Raw genomic sequence first — 17,683 nt, 5'->3', positions numbered from 1 at the left:
ACTTTAAATAAAAATGAAATGAAGAATCCCACGCCTCGCACTCCCAGTGGTCTCTGTGTGCCCTTTCCACCCTGAGTTCAGAGCAGCAGCCAAGCCCTGGTGCCAGTGCCGGAGCGCACCTCTAACGGCTCCAGGCTCACCGGGCTGCAGGCCTGTGGGCTGCTTGAGGCACGTGGAGATTTCACCATGGATGTTCCCAGCCCGATGTGTTCCCTTGCCCTCAGTGCAGGGCAGCCTGGGACTTGAAGTTGTCTTTGGCTCCCAAAATGGACCCCCAGAAGACCTTTGATTCGAAAGGCAATCAGAAAAGTCTGGGGGATGTTGGCTACTGCTAGCCAAACCACTGGCAGGTCATTATCTGCCCACTGCATCCCTCTGCTCTCTGCTCCACTGACCAAGCCAGCCTTTGAGGTGGCCCAAGCCTCACAGCACTTGCTGATGTCCCAGATCACAGCACTACTGAGTACATTTGGTTCCTTGGGGATCGCAGCAATGGATTTGCCCTGCACAGCCTTATGGCCAAAGTGTGTTTGGTGAGGGAGACTTGGGTCACAGGAAGGAAATGCCCAGACTTATGGAAAAAAAACACTAAGAACCAGCCTTCAGCTGGCATGCCAGGGTCATTCAGAGTGCAGTGAAGGACTTCACTCTTCGCACTGGAGTGTCGGCATCAGCCCCCCGTGCCTCTGGATCTGACCATGCAGAGGTGGCTCACAAAGCACCTGGGGACTGAGGAGCACGGGTCACTTCCCACTGGCCTCAAATGCCACCACAGGGCAGTGAGTTCCACTTCCAGCACCAACTTTTATGTTTGAAAGACAACTTGGGCATCATGGAGACAAGAAAATGACACTTGGCAGTCGTAGCAGGAGCTTCCAGCATGCTACCAGCCCCACTTTGCTTGAAAGCAGGCTCGTGCAGCTCAGCCAGAGCAGCCCTTGCCCTCGTGGTCAGCAGTGTCAAGGCCGGGATGGGACTGTTTAACTCCACTGTACAAACCTGATATGCACAACCCAAGTGCTGGCTGTAGTCCTTTCCCCATACTTCTTGCCATCTATCTCCAGTGCCTTTTTGCTGCACACTGGTCTTGCAGCCCTGCTGTGACACTTCTTGCAAGCCTCTGTAAAGTTCTCAATGCTATTTTTTGAAAAACACAGCCTTCACCACTACAAAGGAAGCCTGAAAACGACACAGCCAGTGCACTGGGGCCTGTGGGAGCAGAATTATTTCTTCACACCGAGTAAACAAGTTGTTACACAGCAAATCAGATCCTCGCTCCAGAGCCGGTCCTGGAGGGCCTGAGCAGCCCACATCACGGCTAATTCAGTGCAACCCCAGCAGAGGCTTTGGCAAGGCTTCCTCACGCAGGTGCCTGAACTGAAGTGCTTGAAGGGATTTGAGTTGAGGCAGAGCACGGTTTCCATGCTTTCCCTCAGGCTCCTCAGATGGAGCTTCTGCCTTTGAAGGCAGGCCCTATTCCCAGGGGCAACAGTGGGAACAAACGCCCAAGGTGCCGGCACAGCGCTCCCCAGGGACACCGAGCCTGGGCAGACGTGGGGAAGGTGCTCCCACCGACACTAGGCAGAGGAGGTCAGGGAGCTCAGCAGCCATTTGAAGGCTCCCAGTGCCTCATGTGGAAGGGGACCAGGAGCAGGAGCTGGCAGTCAGCCAGTAAATGCCTGTGGAAATCGCTGTGGAGCAACTGCCTTAAATAGGTTTCCCATCTGGGGCAGGCCAAGAAGTGATTTTGGATCCAGATTCTGGGTCTTGCTTTTCTTCCTGGGCGGAAAGAAAGGACTGGAGGGGAAATCAAAACTGCAAAGGAATATGAGCACAGAGATAACATCTGAATGAGCAGACCTCCTCCAATAGGTAGTAGACCGTGAAACATGACATTTGGCAGTACAGGAAGTCTGTTTCTACTTAAAGTCTTTTTTATTGCTACTACCCAATCCTTCTGTAAATGTTTTAATTAAGAATGTATTTTTTCATAGTTAAATATCTCTCCCTACCAGCCTGCATTTAAAGATAGTTTGATGCACTTAATTTTTAGCTTAATTTCACTAAGATCGCTTGCTTTCCATACTTGCCTCTTGATACGCAGTATAGGCACAATTTACGTGCCTTTTGGAGCTACTGGGTCTTTCTTTCTGGACAATTACGTGCATTCATTGTGCTGCAGTGATGAAACATTTTTGATAGCACCAGAAAATGGCTCAGAAGTTTCTCCTATTAAAAAAATGTGAGGTATGCTGTATCATTATGTACTTAGGATGATTCAGGCAAATGTGGATCTTAAAAGACAATGTTTGTGAAGGGCCAGACAGGAACTCCTAGCTGTATGTCAGAGGCAACTTTCAAGTTAGATTAAATAAATATTTACAGTGATTCTCTTAAGATTTCTCAATCTGTACTTCCAATTGCTTCATCCTGCATATATCTTGGAAAAATAGTGGAATTATATTTCCCACGGTGCACTTCTCTAGACTTTCAAGTCCAGTTGCCTCCCCAGTTAGCAAACTCTTGTTGAATCAGGTGTCTCTGAATGGTCCAAGTCACGGACACAAAGTACATCCTGAGTTGTCATCTTGGAGTAGTAATGCCCAGTGGACATGCTTTTTGGTAACGGACTGTAAAATGGCCTCTCTTCTTCAGTTGAAAAAAATACCTCCCAGCTCTGACACTACTTGGTCGAGTTGAAAATCTGATGTATGCCTTTATAATTGAAAACAGCAATAAAAAATTTTGAGTTTTGTTCATCTCTGGAACCTGTAAACAATTAGACTGTTAGGAATTTTCTAGAAAGTATTGTATGACCCAGTAGGTAGTAACCAAAATAATCTTTGTTTAAGATATCCTCCAGAAAACAACTCATAAATGGACTACTGATTGAGATTTCCTCTAAACTACTGCAGTTTGGGAATTTTAGCTGTAGGCCACATCTGTTTTTCTAAATAGCTTTTCTAAATCTTTTACTTCGTAACAGCTGTTGATTACATAAATACTAATTGCACCACTGAACAATCGTTGTCTCTATTGAACTGCTCGGTAGATAATGAAAATAGACTGTAGCTATAAGAAAGCCCATCTTCAAGTTCTTCTATTCAGCTAGGCATCTCCATTCAAAAGGTTTATCCTTTACTGACATTAATGTAGTCTTTTTATAATAATAAGTGAAAATTACTTCACAATTACTTCAAAAGCAGTAATTATGTTTTAGAAGCAATGCCTAATTTCTACTTAGATTTGTTTACCTTTGTCTGGAGCCATTTTCATTAAGGAAATGGCATTGTCAGACTGCTGGCAGACCTGTGAAATAAAATGAGAAGGCTCATTTCTGTTACTATCAATCTCCATTTTACTTCCAAGTATTTCACCATCTCCAGCAGCACATTGTGGAAATCCTTCAAGGAAAAAAGGTAGAATTTAATGAATAACATTTTAGGACAGCAAACAATTTCTGCTGCATTGGGGTCCTTCACTTTTCCAATCAGAAAAGTGTGTGTACTGGACAGGATTTTCGAATGTAGATACAAGTTAATAAAAGGTACTTACCCAGAACATAGATCATGGAATCATGGAAAGGTGTAGGTTGGAAGGGACCTTTAAAGGTCATCTAGTCCAACCCCCTGCCATGGGCAGGGACATATTTCAAACTGGAAAAGCCTTTTATAGATTGAGAACGGAAGCCACAGCCACGCTACCTATCCATTTATGTGTACCCACTCCTTGCAAGGTTCTGTATTTTTTGTTTCTTCAGCTTAAAATTGCAGGCTTTGTCTGCATAGCTTTTACAGTGGTGTAAATCTGTTTAGAATATTTAACTTATTCTTGATTTACACTGAAAAAGTTGTGATTAATTTTCCTTCTATCAAATAAATTGCTGTAGAAACACATTTCTTTATCCAGTGTAGAGATCCCTTTTTGAGCTATGAGATGATACCATAAAAGGTCATAATCTCTTAGGCTTCAAAATGAAAAATGATGAGCAAATTAGGCAATTAAAACCTCAGGTTTAGTTTGTAAAGTCACAGAAAGCCAAAACAGCGTTTCAGTTTCTCTTTACTTCCCCATCCCCTGCCTTTCTGTCCCCCTGATCATTCTTCCCAGCTCCTACAAACATTTACCAACCTCTTTCCAAACAAACCTCAGAAAGCTCCCAAGGCCCTGCCAGCTTGGGGTGGAAAAGGGCTCTACTGGATGTTATGGAACAAGTGCTCAACACAGTACCGCTTTTATGATAGTGTACAATTAGCTTCATCCTAACACCCCACAAACCTTCCACTCTTTTTTACCCCAATAGTTAGCCATATCCCTCTGTACAACAGGCACTAACATCTTTACGTGTTGCCCTGCAAATCACTGCCTCTAAAATTATCTAGTTGATTAATGATTCAATTAGACTAAGCTTTCTAGTTTTTCCAGCCAAACAGCAGCTGGTCTAACCAAAATAATACTTTTCCCTGTAAACTTTGCCTCACTTATGGCTAACACATTTTGCATTTGGCCAACTAGCAATTAGTGGTTTCTAGCAATGCTGATAAGGTCTTTTAGCCGTTAGTCATCCATTTGCTTGACATGAGTACACTGACTAGGATTAAATGAACTCTGATTATTTTCCTCTTGGCTATCCAAAGGCAGTCCTAGACCTGCTCCTTTTTTTTTCTCTGAAGTATTCTTATCAAGAAAAAATAATTTCTCATCACTTTTTTCTTACTTCTGCTATTAGTGGTACTGACAAACTGTTACCAAATTGTGCTCATTTCTAGATTACTCACATCTTAAAACATTTGTATTTCTTTGTTACTGTATTAGCTAATCTGCAAGCTACCTCCTCTGTATTATTTTGTACTTTTACAATGAATCTTCCCAAGTAGTCAATAGTTCTAGATCAAGTGACTTTCTACTGTAAGGACATTAATGCTTTTCTCTATGAAGATGATGTCTTATTGTGTCTGGATTAGTTTATTGCAGGTAGGTGTATTCATATGGCAAGAGTTGTTACAGTGACTGGAGTTGGTGGAGGATTAAAAGATGTAACCTTAGTTCAGGTTTGATCTCACTTTACTAAGTCACATGGATAGAGTTACATCATATAATTATGTTAAATTAAAGGAATCGGAGCTGTGATTCTGGGACCGTTCCAGAACTTCTCATCAGAGTTTGAAATGGTTGCTTTTAAGTCAGAAATTTGCTTTTCCCATCTAAGCAGGAAGTTGGATCTGAAATGTCCTATGCAATGGTAATTAGCTGTTTTGGTTGCTTCTATGACCAGGACTTTAAAATAAGTGGAATTATAACATTTCTATTGGATGTTTGTAAGAGAAATTGGTAATACAGTCCTTGGTAGAAAACGATTTAATGATTTCTACTAATTTCAGCAACAGGAGCAACTTCAACAGCTTTGTAAGGTCAAATGATCAGACCCACTGTATTTGGTTTCATCAACTAATTTTTGGTGATGCCCATTGATCAAGTAGGGAATGACCAGGACAGAAAGGCCACCTTACCTGTGTGACTCACAGCAAGCTTTTGTTGATGCAAGCAGCAGGGTATCTTCCAGAAAGTCAGCTAAGATACCACTTACACTACGACAGCTGCCTCATGCCCTGTGTCAGGCAACAGCAACGATGGTATAAAACCATCAGGGTAGTTCAGCTTGGACAGGATTGTAGATATGATCCCTATGTCATTATTTTTATCAAAGCAAGAGAATAGTTGAAAACTGTGATGGATACAAGATGGTGCAAATGGTAAGAATGGAGAAAAAAGTAAACATAGTACACTGTTATGTGTATGATCAAACATAATTATACTGCAAAGCCTTCTCTGTGTTCCTCTCCTTAGCTGGAAGGGCACTTACGTGTTTCCCACCTCTGGATGTAAGGAGAGACTGGTTAGTGAATGGCAAGCAGGATTGCGGTGCCGTCAGTTACCTCTAGAGTTACAGAATATCTCTTGAGTTCCTATGGCTGAAATTTTTCTGGACCTTTCTTTTTTTCCTTTTTTTTTTTCCTTTTTATATTTCTCTTTCAGTAATGTACTTTAGCATATTCACAACAGAAATAGTGCATACACAATAAAAGCAAACAAGCATGAGTTAATTTGAGACAACATATGCCTCATTAACGTAAAATGCATACGCTCTAAATCATCATAGCTACATTAATTGTATCACTGTCTTCCTGATGTACAGATTTATTCTAAAATGTTTACAGTTATTCACAAGTTTAGTGTAAATAAGTATGTAAAAGATGAGTAAACATTTTTATCTTTTTATGGGAGAATTCCAGAGAAAAAAATATGTATAGGGGTTATTATATAGGTCAGACACGTATGTCTCTTCTACTACAGACATAGTTTATTCTTAATGCTTTAACATATACTGGTCTTAGTTTAGATAAATGCAGAAAGGGGTATCCTAATCCCATGACACTATTACAAAAATACATACACCAATTAGTAACATCGATATTGTTAGTAATACAGTAGTAGCATATATAATATTGGTATATATAATGAGTAAAGACGGAAGCAGAAGTCAATAAAATGTATGTTAGATCTTCACTTTTCTGAATTCCTGCATTGGGTGTATATCTTTAAATAATCCATCAGTTCACTAGACCCCTTGCTTTCTCCATTACGTACAGCAGTAATAAAGCCTGCAGCCAGAAGAAAATAAACATTAAATTCTCATTACCTTCAAGCCAAAGAATGCCTCAAGCACCCCTACCCCCACAGACACGTAAAGGCAGACACACATACTACCCAGCATGAGTGAAGCAAGACCTCAGTAAGTGAATGGCCAAAAGACTTGTGTTATTTCTCCTCCTTATCCCCCAGTAACTGTTGAACAGGATGTTAGTTATCAAAACGTTTTTTCTTTATGGTGTTTTAAAAATACTTTCCTAAAAAATTTAAAGAATTGTGGCAGTCCACTAATTATTCCCCATTTTTTCTGGTGATTAAGTAGCTCAAAGTAGAACAGTGGTATAATGAGACAAAACCGTCTCCGGTCTGTACAGTGGGTCTTGACAATGGTGATACCTGACATGACAGAAAGCAGCTCACCCGTAGGTAAAGCAGAATATCCTAGTGTAGAGCTGTTGTTGTAACAGCTGTCACAACCTGAGAGCTGAATATTAACCATATAATGAACACATGCAGAAACCTGGATGCTGTGAAGCAAAGTGTAACACAATGAAGGACAGGAACACCAGTTACAGTGCCCTGCATGCACACTGGCTTTGTATGAGAAAAACCAGCTCTGCCGTTCTACCATTTCTTTCAGAAATGGTTATGCAGAACAGATATGAGAACATCCTGCCTCGTGGCTGCATGCCAGCAAGCTTCTCCACCTTGTTTGAGCCTTCCAAAGCATGTTCTTTCAGCCCTTTGTGTGACAAAGACCACATAGTATGGTGATTTCTACACTCTCCTCAAGTTCCCATCACCTTTTTAGAGGTATGTACCTCACCCAGCACCTGGAAGGGTGTGAAATTAGTCTGTGGGAAACAGTTCGCTTTTCTGCAACCCTTCTAACCCACTGCAATTTCTTCCATAGGTATTACAGTGAAATAATCTAAGGGGCATGCATTACTGGAGCTGAAAGCTCTCCAATGACATTTGGATGTTATTGGCTTGTTGCAGTACCTAGTGCCAGATATGTATTAGCTGCAGGTGTAGACTAGCAATCACAACAACTGTCGCTTGGTGGAGCCAGACTACTCTGCAAATGGAATCTGCCTTACGAGTGGGTTGTGGAAAAGGTCTTAGAGTCAGGATTTTTAAATAGCACATCGGAGAAAGAAAGCTGGGAATCAGGGGACTTAGATCTTTTGAGAAATCAGAATTTTTACAATTTTGCTTTGAGTTACTCTGGCGTAGGAGAAGTAAAGGTCTTGCCAGCTGAGAAAACAGCTATTACCTTTTGTTGGAATAGGAGTGCAGTAGAGATTAATTTGATAATTAATGTATTTTTTTTTAATAATTTGCACATTATGGGTGAGCTGCAACCAAAAGTTGTCACTTTCTGGTTTTGCACAGTTCAAAGGTGTTCAGGGTGGTAGATGCTAAACTGTGCAATCTTTTTACTGATTATATATTTTTTAAAAATACCTGCCCTTTTTTCCATGTCTCTCTTAAATTCTCTTAATACAAGTGAGAAAAGACCTAAAGTATTTACAGTGTAAAACACAGAACGTCCAAAGAGGAAAAAAGGAGAGGGTGCCAAACTATAACCACCTTCTCTATACTGTGCTGAGATTAGCAACCCTTTCCTCACAGTATGTTTCTTTCCTTTCCTGTCTATGTGTATGGGACATTTTAATTAAAGAAGTGTTAAGAGTAGGAGCTCCTCTGGCTTCTGATTCTGTGTTATATTTATTGTAATTGCTGTAACAGATCTCAGGAAACTTGTATCGCTTTCTGTCATCATGCTCTTCAATGAATAGGAGTTATTTCTGAGAGTATATATGCTCGCTGTCATTTCTGTATCTTCTCATTACGCATTTTTCTTTGTATTTAATTGCTCCAAACCAGCGAGATAAGGCTAGAAGACAGGTCTACTTTGGAGAACATGTACTGACTGGCATATAAATGAAGTCTTACCAGTTCTTTCCATATATTCTTTAGACCTGTCAGATCTCACGCTTTGGGAGCAGACTATCATTTGGCTCCAGCCTACTATTTTTCTTCAAAGTATATTGAAAACAAGGAGACAAGAGCCCTTTTTTGGTCAGTGACGTCACACGCCAGAAAAGGCTGGTTAGCTCAGTCTGCAGTCTCTCGATGAGTTTATTTTACAAGGAAGCTAGCAGAACAGGACAGAAGCCAGAGTACTGGGGGACTGCAGTTTAGTGCCCCTGCCCACCTGGAAAGGCCTCGCCTTCAGTGACACACTGGCTCTGATGAAGCTTGTGATTTTCATGTTCTTGAGATATTGGTAGCCTGGCACAGAGTCTGGCTGTAACAGGTGCTATCCTATCATACAAAAAAGTGAGCAAGAACAGAAACTTCTTGTGTTACAGCTTTGAAGATTTAAAGTTTCGGTACAAAAACATATTAAGGACATTATTAAGCTCTACCTAAGATTTCCCAGATAGTTAATTTACTCAATTATTTCTGCATAAATCTCACGCTTTCAAGGTGGATGAACACATGATCGTAAAAGCAAACCATATGTGATGAGCAATTTAATTTATTATTACAGGCTGCAACAGAACTTTTATGTAGAATTAAAAAGTACAGTCTTAGCCCTGTTGAGGAAGGCAAACAAAAGTGACAGTTACACCTGCATATAAGGAAAGCATCACGTTTTGTAGAAAAGCAGAATTAAGTTAGCGATAAAAATCAACAAATATCAAACGTAATAAACACGACTATGTAAAATACAGACGTGACTTCCCCATGTATAGAAGGACAGCATGGGCTCTGTTACTGCTTGAAGATGGTGTAGGGGAGAGATGAAGGTGGAGCACGGGATCTGCATACCCGGAATAGCTGGCAAGCGGCCCTGCGATGGCACAGGCCAGGTAGAAATTAGTATTTTCAGCTAGCAAGTTGATGGTTTTGCTCCCTCTTGTGTGTGGCTGGAGCTGAGGACAGGGTTGGGATCTGGGCCCAGGATGGGAGGAACAGCCCCACAATTGGCTGTGGAGACCAGGTTGGTCCATGGCGCTGCAGTTCAGGCTAGAGGCGTCTCCTACTTGTCCTGACCTAGTTTGGGCTCCCCCATGTTTTTGGGGAAGGTGGTTGTGTCTTGGAGGCAATTTCAAATGTAAGTTTAGTAAAGGAGGAGCTGATGAACTATGTTTCTGTGTGGTCCCATGGAGCTGAACACACCAGGATGTGGCGCAGGAGCTCCAGACTGCATGTCTCTCTTAGATGCCGTGATGGGATGGGGTCAATGGTGTCAGCCTGTGCAGGGTATTGAGCTTGGCGTTCAGGTGGGCTCATTAAAGCGCAGCAGAGCTCAGAAATGGTGGTGCGTCCCAGCCTTCAGCCTGACTTTGGGTGTCTTTTAACAGCCAGGAGGAAATGAAATGTGGCAGCCACTCCTTTCCCTAACCCTCCTGCTACTGCTGCCCATACCATTCAGCTTGACCCTAGGCCTTGCAAACCTTATTGGCCCCTGGAAGAGGATGAGTTCTTCCTCCTGGTCAACACAATGCCAGATCCTTGGCTGCAGGCTGTGCAATGCAAGAAGTGAGCAGGAGCCTGTGCTCCTGGAAACCAGAGCCCTCACCCCGACCCACAGCCAGCATACTGATGAGCAGCAAGGTGGGCACTGGCCTGGGGCCACGAGAAGAGCTCACTGCTGCCCTCCACAAACACCAGCCCTCAGTTTAGCTCTGTGGATGTCCAGAGAGCAGGCAGCAATGACTGGGGCTGTGACAGGCATTTGAGGTCTGTTCACATCTCTGGAAGGGCTGTCTGGTACTTGGAAGAAAGTAAATGGACTTTTTCTGTCCTTTATGACATGGCTTCACCATCCCTTTTCAAGCTTTAGCGGCCATATGAAGCCTAGTACTCACACACAGAATCACAGAAACCTATTCAATGAAGTTCCTCACCCTGTGAAGTTTTATACACTTATCCCAAGCTTTTTGCATAGTCACAGAATTTCAGATTTCCCCCGCAAAGGGCAAACCATGGTCTTCAGCTGAACTACCTCACTCCTCTTTTTTTGAAAAATTGGTCTCATCATCTTTTCTGAACGTTTATCATTTTTATAACCCTCAAGTCAATATTTAGCATTTTCCAATCAGTGGATCCTCTTTAAACTGAACATTCAGGATTCCTGTGGCGTAGGAGTTTCCTGTTTTTCGCTTTAAGGGGTTTTCAGTTCTCCAGTACTTTTTGCTACTGGTTTGGGCAAAGTTCCTCTATTTAAACTATAATCTTCCTAGCAAAACATGTGAAATCAAAAAGCTGTGGAAAGGAGGCAGAAGGGTAAGCCTGAGTAGGTAATTTCTAAATCTTGTTTATCATATAGTCTGGCAAGCTCCTTGTCCTGGGGTGTGCTGTAGTTTAGCTTAGCCAGAATTTTCTTCTTTCTGTGACTTTTGTAGTTTTGGCAAAGTACTTTAGGAAAGAAGATAGCTGAAAGAAAAGCTTTCAATTCCCCTCCTTCCTATATTTATTTTATTAGAAATGTCAGAGATGTTTTCTGGCACCACATGGCGTGGGATGCTATGTGTCCCCATTCTCCCGCACAGGCTGGGCTCCTTGGTGCTTGGAGCCCCTTTGACAGTTTCTGGCATTGTGCAAACAGGATGGATGTTAAGGAATGAGAGACGCAGTCTGGCTAGGGAGATAATTATCAACAAGCTTCATGTGATCCTATGGCTGTGTTTCCAAAACCAGGTTTTGGATTGCTCCAGCTGAAGGTGTTTGTTTCCCAGTTTTCATGCTCATGCTACAGTCCCAGATTAAACTGCAATGTTATACCTGAAGAAGAATGCCTGAGTTGCAGAATCAAGAAGGTTGCTGGAAAGAAGAGTGTTTTTGCAAAGCATCTAATTTGGTTGCAAAGCCAGCTTTCTTTTTTGAAATGTAATCTTCAAACCAGCCTAAAGTGCAGTCACAAATGAAGACCCAAAGGAAACAACTATCTGAGATTCTCAGTGGCCTTCTGTGACTAGGCTCCTCGAAGGGACAAGCTCAGCCTGTCTGCAGGCCCAGTTACAAAGCATGTAACTGGCATTTGTATTGCAAATATGATACGATTTTCAGGCAGCAAAAATTCCTGCTTCCCTCACCCATGGCCACACCAGCCGTGTGCTGCAAGAACCATGGAGCAGTTCAAAAAAGTCTGTGCAAAATCAGACTAAAATCACCCCGTCCCTTACAGAAGTTCCAACGGCAATCCTGGTGCATCAAGACTCATAGCCAGGCTGTATTTCTCAGCAGAGAAATTTTAGATAATAAATGGCTCCCTGCCTCTATTCATTGATATGTCTCTCTCAAAAGCTACCACTTATTGGCGTGGTGCAAAATCAACATTCACTGCATAATGGACCATCCTTTCCATGTGGGAAGAGTGGCAACATTTTAAACAACTGAGGCGCAAACACTCTGCCCCATTTTACAGCCAACACGGTCTGACCAGGCACCCAGCATGCTGGGCACGCATTGTAGGCTGCTGTCACAAGATCAGGGCTCAGTAAAAACCCCTTTATTTTGTGTCTTCACTTGTGACTGTGCATTGGGCTGGTTGCAACATGATGTTTCAAACTGGGTGAGCTAGAAAGTTGGCTTTCCAACCAAATGAGATGTTTTGTAAAACCTACTCCTTTGGGTTTTTGCCCCCTTACGCAGGCTCTGTGAGAGGGGCTGGGTGGTGTGGAGTGCTGTGACTCAAAGCAGCAGCAGTCTGCTCAGGTGGACATTGTGGCAGGGAAACACTCTTCCTCATGAATCACCAACAGGGTTCACAGACAGCCTTGAGCTGCTGTTGTTTCCTTTGTTTCTTCAGATGAGGTCATTTTCAGTCTTCTATAGCTCTGGTTTTTTTTTTCAAGGGGTTGTTGTGTATCTTTGAATTTGCATGCTCTTTGAGTATCTTTGTATATAAACCTGTATGTTTCTTCTCATCACCTTTTTTTCCCTTATGAACTATCATTGAAATACCATGGTAGGGGTAGATTCATGTCTTTGCAGACTCTGCAAGTGCCTGACTGCCTCAGTGGCTCTACTGACAGCAGCAGGACTCTCTGTGAAGGCAAGGATGACAGGCTGGAGGCAGGAGCCATGCAGCAAGTGCAACACAAGTGCCCTTAGGGCCTACACCTGCTATCCACATGATGCAGACTTTGCACAGGCATACACGCATCAATTCTTCCCCAACACTTGATGCAACTGTCAGCCCAGTCCACAGAGCTCTGTAGTTTAATATGTTTTGGGGTAAACGATGCCGAGGTCAGAGTCCCATTGTTCTTCCCTGCTAGCATTTTAGAAACCCATTTTGCGGGTGCAAATAACCACTTCAGCCAGGTTAAGATGTATCTCTGGTCCTTAGGCTTTTACTGGTTTCATTCAGTCAGCACAGCCAAGCAGAGGTGGCTGGGGAAAAGAAATGCTTTTGATTTGCTGTAGCTTAAACTGGTACCTAGCTCATGGGCTTGAACCACAGGCAGAATCTCCTCACAGCTTTATGTACCTATTCAGTTTAACCCATACAACCCATGCAAAAAATTCAACTGGCTCAACTTTGCCAAAGACAAGTTCTTGCTGTCATGGATAAACCCAGCTCCAGGGGTAAAGATTTAGCAAGTCTGGGCCTTTAAGCCTTTCCCTCTCTCTGCTGCGCTTTGTAAAATGGATGAAAAAGGCCAAAGTTCTCTCATTGATTGTTACACAAATATATCACTTCTCAATGCTGTTAAGCCCACTTTAGGAAAAAAAAGAATGTTTTATTCAGAAAGAGCCCCACTGAAAAAAAATCATGGGAATGGCTGCCTCCTATATGCAAGTAAGATGTTTTTCTACAGCCACCTGATTTCCAAACAGCTTTTAGGCCTGAATCCAACCCTACCATCAGCGGTTAGGCCAGCTCTTTAAACTAGACAAACCTTAAGCTATAACTTGTCTCTCTGTTTACTTGTTGCAGGATGTAGTTTTCATCTGTTATTTACCATATTTGCACTTAAAAATCCTTAAAATGCTGATGCTCCAATACAGAAGCAGAAGGATACATTTCTGTATTAGATAAGGCATTTTATGCACATATGTACACAACGGAGGGAAATGGAGATTTTTTTTCCAACCTCTCCTTTCAAGAAGGGGAATTATGAAAACAGTTTCAAGTCTTGGGTCATCAGTTACTTTGCATTATACAAAAATGATTCCTGGCACCCTACGTCCAGTGGTCCTGAAGTGACAGAGGAAAAAAACGGGGAAAATTCAGTACAAATCACTCAGTACCCATTTCAGGGACATGATGGAAGCTCAGAGGGAAGGCAGCAAGCAGATTTCTTAATTTAATAATATTAAAACAACTTCTAAAATTAGGGCCAAGCAAATTAAAGCTCAGAATATGCTCTTATGTTCAGTGCTAGACTACTTCAAATCTGGTCCAAGAATAATGAAGTCCTGAGCCATCCCACAGCTTGCAACAGCAGAGAAGAACGAGGTTTTCATAACTGATCCTTAACTCATGCAATAGGAAAAATCTGCTGCCTTTCACAAAGAATACAAGTTTTTGCAGTACTTTGAGAGTGACGGCAGTTTCCATTCTACGGAGAGCACTGCCATCCACCCAGAAGAGCCCTCCTTGTTACCTTGGCACCTGACCTCCGATCCAAGGGCAGGGGATACTACTGCATGTTGAAAAAGAAAATGCCCAGGAGTCAGTGCATGCATATGTGTGACATGTAGGAGCGAAGGCCAAAAGGTCAGTGCAGACAAGGGTTCCTCTTTACTGATCAACCTCTCTGCTTAAAATATACATTGGGCAGGAGGAGAGTTTCATCTGCAGCCGACAAAAAACATCAAAGCTGTCTTTGCAGAAGTCAAACACCTGGACTCTGAGGAAGTCAAACATCTCCTAAGTCTGTTCTGAAGACCAGAAAAAGGAAAAAAATCTTATTTATTTCCTTGATGAAAATGAAAATATTACCAGGATCATCCTCCTGGAGCTGTGGAGGGATAAAAGTGCAGCATTGCAGCTCACGAAAGTGTTTCTGAAACTTGGCTTATTAGTCCTGCCTCTTGTCCTGTCCTAGACGCCTATCTTGTCTTGACATCTCCTGGTTAAAATCCTTATTACCACCTTCTTTCCCACATAAAAAAAGAAATGGCGATTGTGAGCTTTGTTTTGAAGTTGAAACACTGTCATTATCCCCAGTTCAGGAAAAAACATGTGTGGGAAAAATAACGTGTAGGTGCATTCAACTGTCTGAAGCCAAGGCTAGAGGCAAATCAGATCAGCACGGCTAGAAACGTGACAAGGTATAATTAACACTAGATCATTACTTAATTTCATTACTGATTTTTTTAATAGAACTTTAAATAAAAATGAAATGAAGAATCCCACGCCTCGCACTCCCAGTGGTCTCTGTGTGCCCTTTCCACCCTGAGTTCAGAGCAGCAGCCAAACCCTGGTGCCAGTGCCGGAGCGCACCTCTAACGGCTCCAGGCTCACCGGGCTGCAGGCCTGTGGGCTGCTTGAGGCACGTGGAGATTTCACCATGATGTTCCCAGCCTGATGTGTTCCCTTGCCCTCAGTGCAGGGCAGCCTGGGACTTGAAGTTGTCTTTGGCTCCCAAAATGGACCCCCAGAAGACCTTTGATTCAAATGGCAATCACCACCTATTTTTCAGCGTAGAAACCCTATGGGTTTCTATATCCCCTGGGGATATAGACTCGAATGGATCAGCCCAGTTTGGGTTTTTAGCCCTGTGCTGAGTGCAAAGTTGTGCAAACACACAGTCTGCAGGGAGCTCAAACCCCTCTCCTTCTGGCCAGAACAGCTTCTCCCGCAGACTCTCATTTCTCCCTTGGGTCTTGGCAACAATTTTCACAACTTGCAAACTCTGGTGACAGGATACTTGAGGCGAACAGGCAAGTGAATGCCAGGTTTTTATAATAACCAGATGCCCATTTCAATACTAAAGACTCCTGACAAAGAATACTTTGCTCCTGAGCTTTGCACACAGGCTTCAGAGGCAGCAGATCTGTCCCTGTTGTAACCACCCATTTCCTCCAGGCAGAACTTTGTGACAATCTCTCCAGCTCTGTAGTTGCTGACCTGGTGAGCAGAAGTCTGTTCTGGTGCCCCTCATCTCTGGTGTCAGCAGGACTTCCAGGGAAGGCTCATGCCTCTGGGGTACATTTCTTCTGCACACATGCTGCATTGAAATGCATGACTGATGTCAGGACCTGCCTTCACATGGCATTTATGGAGATGAGGCCTGTTTTCCCTCCCATGCTGCAGACGGGGTACAGGAAAGGAGCAGGATGTACCAGGCAGAGAAGAGCATGTCCCCTGCAAAGCATCAGATGGAGCCTGCTGCTGCCGCTCACACCAGCTTGGAGGGATCTCCAGGACTACCTGGTAGAAGCTCTGCCTGGGTGTCTCTTGTCAGATGCTCTCTCACCGTGCTGCAAGACAGGTAGTGACCTAGCAGTGACAGAGAAACTGTCCCCTCCTGACATGATTTAACTCTGAAAGAGAACAGTATTTGGGACTGAGATGATCTGCACACGATAGATAAAGCAGCCACTGGTTGAATGGAAAAGCACCTGGTTCACTGTCCAGGCAGTCACAAAGATGGTCTTCCCCTCTAAGGGACCTGGCTGTGCCAGAGCAGAGCATGCTCAGCTGCTCCATCTCATGGGGGAGCCTCAGGGCTAGAACCAGGAGTGTGGATACAGGGAGCAAAGAGCTCACTTTGAAAAGAAGGAAAAGCCAGCAGCTTTGGTGTGTGCTCTGGGACTCAGGAGACCAAGCTATCCTTCTGGCTTCACCACTTTTTTCCAGTACTAAGACCTAAGTCAGACCCCCTGAGGACAGCCTGAAGTACTTAACCATGAGCTGTAGCTCTCAGCAGTCTGGCAAAACCCATTGCTCATCTTATGCTCAGTCTCTTCTGAAACTTTTGGGACATTGGCTACTTCTCTGCCTCAGATACTTAGAGGGAGGGTGTCTATAAATTTTATTTGTCATCCTTAGACACCCTCTTGGAGCTCTTCCTGCTCCTTCAGCACAGCAGTTGGACACCTCTGTTCAGCCCCTCCTGCTGCAGCTTGGGATTGCCATGCCTGGTTGGGAATAACTCAGCCGGTCTCTGTCAGCTACCACTAGCCAAACCATCAGCAGGCACAGCTACTTGGCAAGGCGCTGCACAATGGTCATTAGCTGCCCACTGTGTCCCTCCGCTCTGTTTGGTCAAGCAGCTTGAGGTTAGCGTTTCCTTCCAACGGGCACGCCCTGGCTTTCCTTGGACTTGCAGCAGAGACAGGGCCTCGGTTAGCATGAATCAGGACTGTACTGCAGAGGCCTGGGCTTATTAGTTCATAGCAACCCTGATCTTCCAGAAGAAGATTAAAGCTTCTGGGTGCTGTGGCAGCTTCACTGGCGTACCTCTGAGAGAGGCTCACCGTCTGTTACGTGCCCCACACCTCCAGCTCCTCAAGGCACACACAGAGAAAATGTCCCTATTCTTCCCACCGGCACAGCACAGACAAATGCAGGTCATGTCCTGCTCTCTGGGGCCACTCTGGAGTACCTCAGGCTACATCTGTGTGGACAAGAGCAAAGGTACGTTTGGTGCCTTGGGGATCGCAGCAATGGATTTGCCCTGCACAGCCTTATGGCCAAAGTGTGTTTGGTGAGGGAGACTTGGGTCACAGGAAGGAAATGCCCAGACTTATGGAAAAAAAACACTAAGAACCAGCCTTCAGCTGGCATGCCAGGGTCATTCAGAGTGCAGTGAAGGACTTCACTCTTCGCACTGGAGTGTCGGCATCAGCCCCCCGTGCCTCTGGATCTGACCATGCAGAGGTGGCTCACAAAGCACCTGGGGACTGAGGAGCATGGGTCACTTCCCACTGGCCTCAAATGCCACCACAGGGCAGTGAGTTCCACTTCCAGCACCAACTTTTATGCTTGAAAGATAACTTGGGCATCATGGAGACAAGAAAATGACGCTTGGCAGTCGTAGCAGGAGCTTCCAGCATG

The sequence above is a fragment of the Phalacrocorax carbo genome, chromosome 2 (genome assembly GCF_963921805.1).
Source record: "Phalacrocorax carbo chromosome 2, bPhaCar2.1, whole genome shotgun sequence".
Taxonomy (NCBI): domain Eukaryota; kingdom Metazoa; phylum Chordata; class Aves; order Suliformes; family Phalacrocoracidae; genus Phalacrocorax; species Phalacrocorax carbo.
The sequence above is the reverse complement of the archived record's forward strand: the minus strand, read 5'-3'. Positions refer to the sequence as shown.